The sequence below is a fragment of the Natrix helvetica genome (assembly GCF_964273705.1).
Source record: "Natrix helvetica genome assembly, chromosome: 1".
Lineage (NCBI taxonomy): Eukaryota > Metazoa > Chordata > Lepidosauria > Squamata > Natricidae > Natrix > Natrix helvetica.
The window spans coordinates 184373412-184377432 of NC_138548.1; positions in this window are offsets into that span (position 1 = coordinate 184373412).

Consider the following 4021-nt stretch of genomic DNA (forward strand, 5'->3'; position numbering starts at 1 on the left):
GCTTCACACTTATTATATTTGTGTTTTTAAAATGTTTTAGAAGAAAGGATTTGGACCTATTGGATTACAGTTTCTAACATCCCCAATCAAGCTGTCCAGTGAAGACAACCTAGTCCTAGGCTCTATTAAAGCTGAATCTGATATTTTATGCCAGTGCATTCGTTGTCCTAAAGGTGGTGCTATTTGTCTGGTCATAACTTACATTTAGGAAGGGATGTTAGGTATTTGGTATTATTTTTTATTTAGCTGTACAGAACTTTTGCTCCCACTGAGAAAAATACTAGATAACATCCCCTCCCCATTTTTTCCTTAATAGAACTAAATTACTCAAAAATGTGTTTCTTGAGAAAAATTCAAATCTCTTAATTTTTCTGAGTTAGTGCTGACCAACATGATTACAAATAATTGCATCTAGAAAGACCAAGACGGGCATAAAAATATTCATAACATTCTTTCCATGTTATTCAGATGACTTTGTTGGCATTGTTAAAAGTGAGGTGGTTGTGAGTGATCCAAATATTGGAGTGATTCAAATGTAAAATATCCAAATATTTTATTGAAATGAATAACAAAGCCCAGATGTTTCATGTGGGCACTAGAGTTTTATATATCACCAGTGAGATGGGGTGCATACAATGTGGGTTTGTGCACACACACACACACACACACACACGCATGCAGGAATAATGTTTCAAAAGCAATTCATATTCTACCCTGAACTTGCAGCAACAAATTAACCAAGGGATAATTAAATCTCACGGAAACTCAGTATTTGGGTAAATTCCTTACTTTTTCTGCTTTCCCTCATTTACCAACCTATCTTGTAGTATACCTATTTCAAAATAATCCATGTGAAATATTTTTAACACACATAGGACTGTAATCCTTACAGGAATGCATCATAGTGTATCCTGAATAAATATGTGGTGTTGAAAACTGTAATGTAGAACATTACACACATTTTTTTCACTTGGGCAGCAAGGCCCACATATCAATTTTCAGATGTGAACTTTTTGTTAATACTCACTAAATTGCAAACAGGCCTAACGTGGAAAAGTAGCCAGATATTGTAAGCCTATTTTTGTTTTAAGAATATTTTGAGAAAAGTTATGTAAAACAATAAAATGATATGCACTAAAACAGTTTTCATCTTTTCACCAGGCTAAGAAGAGGTAGTCTTCAACTTACGACCACAATTGAGACCAAAATTTATGTTGCTAAGTGAGAAATTAGTTAAGTGAGGTTTGCCCCATTTTACGACTTTTCTTGCCACATTTCTTAAGTAAATCACTGAAGTTGTTCAATTAGTAACACAGCTGTTAAGTGAATCTGGCTTCCCCATTGACTTTGCTTGACAGAAGGTTGCAAAAGGTGATCACGTCAGTCCGGGACATGCAATCGTCATAAATGTGAGTCAGTTGTCAAGCAGCCAAATGTAAATCATGTGACCATGGGGATACTGCAATGGTCATAAGTGTGGGAAATGGTTATTTTTCAATGCCGTTGTAATTTTGAATGGTCACTAAATGAACTGTTGTAAGTTGAGGACTACCTGTAGTTATGGAAGAGGCTTTTTATACTCTTATCAACTGTACTTTCTGGGACTGTTGGATTAAATAATGAAATAACAAAAAAAAAAACCATGTTCATACGATTTGCATATTTTAAACAGGTAGCATTAAATTGGGCTTGATATTGTACTGCTTATTATGTATTCATTAATTTATTTTGGAGTACTCAATAAATCAATCCAGACTATTTTTAAAATGGATATATTGAATGATAATTATTTCCCCAAAATTCTCAGACTGATATAAGAGAAAAAGCAGAATAGATTTCCTGCAAGTATGAATGACTTAACCCCATATTTCTATGGGAATTTTGAAATTTTTGTTTAGTTTTTTAGACAGATTATGCCTCTCTTTTTGTGGATTGGTGTAACATGGCCAAGTAAGTGCCATCCTGAAAGTTTGTGAGAGTTTGTCAGATGTGAACCCAGTCACTATCCCAGACATTAGACCTGCACTTGTGGAGGACTAGCAAAATGAAAGAGCAATGAGGGACAGACAATTCGCACACTTGTACATTTCTCATTGTGAAAGGTGGAAAATAGTTCGCTGGATAAGATCTGGCTAATCAACTTATACATGCAATTATCTTAAAGTCTTAAAATTAATATTTTGCCTATAGTAACAGTTTATGTTTTATATTGCAAATACTTTGCTTTGGTCTCTTGGTAATCTGGTGCATCACCACTAGATGGATTCGTAACTGGCTGATCAACCGCACTCAACATGTAGTCCTCAATGGAACTGCATCTACATGGAGGGAAGTATGCAGTGGAGTACCCCAAGGCTCTGTTTTAGGCCCAGTACTCTTCAACATCTTCATCAATGATTTGGATGAGGGAATAAATGGGGAACTCATCAAATTTGCAGATGACACCAAGCTGGCAGGAATAGCAAACACTCCAGAAGATAGGCTTAAGATACAGAAGGATCTTGACTAACTTGAACATTGGGCACTATCTAATAAAATGAAATTCAATGGTGAAAAGAGTAAGGTTCTACATTTAGGCAACAAAAATGAAATGTACAGGTACAGTATAGGTGGTACCTTGTTCAACAGTAGTAACTGTGAAAGGGATCTTGGAGTCCTAGTGGACAACCATTTAAACATGAGCCAGCAGTGTGCAGCAGCTGCCAAAAAAGCCAACACAGTTCTAGGCTACATAAACAGAAGAATAGAATCAAGATCACGTGAAGTGTTAATACCACTTTATAATGCCTTGGTAAGGCCACACTTGGAATACTGCATTCAGTTTTGGTCACCATGATATAGAAAAGATGTGGAGACTCTTGAGCAACAAAGATGATTAGGGGATTGGAGACTAAAACATGAACAGTTGCCGGAACTTGGTATGTCTAGTTTAATGAAAAGAAGGACTAGGGGAGACATGATAGCAGTGTTCCAATATCTCAGGGGTTGCCACAAAGAAGAGGGAGTCAAACTATTCTCAAAGGCACCTGAGGGTAGAACAAGAAGCAATGGGTGGAAACTAATCAAGGAGAGAAACAACTTAGAACTGAGGAGAAATTTCCTGACAGAGAACAATTAATCAGTGGAACAGCTTGCCTCCAGAAGTTGTGAATGCCCCAACACTGGAAGTCTTTAAGAAGATGTTGGATAGCCATTTGTATGGAACAGTATAGTGTTTCCTGCCTAGGCAGGGGGTTGGACTAGAAGACCTCCAAGGTCTCCCAATTCTGCTATTGTATTGTATTATTGTATAATCTAATTTTTCAATTCATATCATTTATTCAATGCTTAGGCAGTTTTATATTGCTTGCCATTAAAACTGAAAATGTAAGCTAGCTCGTTATCTCTTAGTGCATTAGCGTAATCTTTTAGCTTGGTTGAGACTCATATTGAGTTTCTTTTACAGATAAGCTGTGTGTAATCAAATTCTGTATCTCCAAGATTTTTATTCTGTTGTTACAAGCAAAGCATTGATTATAAATGTGTCGAACATGTAGGAGGAACTTCCGAAAGATTACAAGAATTATCTTGATGTTCTACCATTTCTGTTGTGATTGCCCATTTATTTAGAAGAAACACTAGCAATCACTATAGCAATTAGGCATGCAGAGAGCCAGTTTGGCATAGCGGGCAAGGTATCAGACTAGAAACTGGAAGATTCTGAGTTCTAGTCCCACCTTAGGCACAAAACAAGCTGGGTGGTCTTTGCCAGTCACTTTTTCCAGGAAGAAGGGCAAGCCTTGCCAAGAAAGCTGCAGGGACTCAAGCAAGCAATCTCCAAGAATTGGACAATTGAACAGATGGGGGGGAAAGCCATGGATCGGATTATGTGAATACAGCCTTTTCGCAGATGAAAATAAGGCTGTTTGGAACTCTTATTGTAGGCAAGAAAGGCATCAGAGACCTATTCCTGTTGTGAGGAAGATTGTAATGCAGATCTTGATAAGAAAAAGCTATCTAGGCTGTCTGAGAGTAAAGTAGA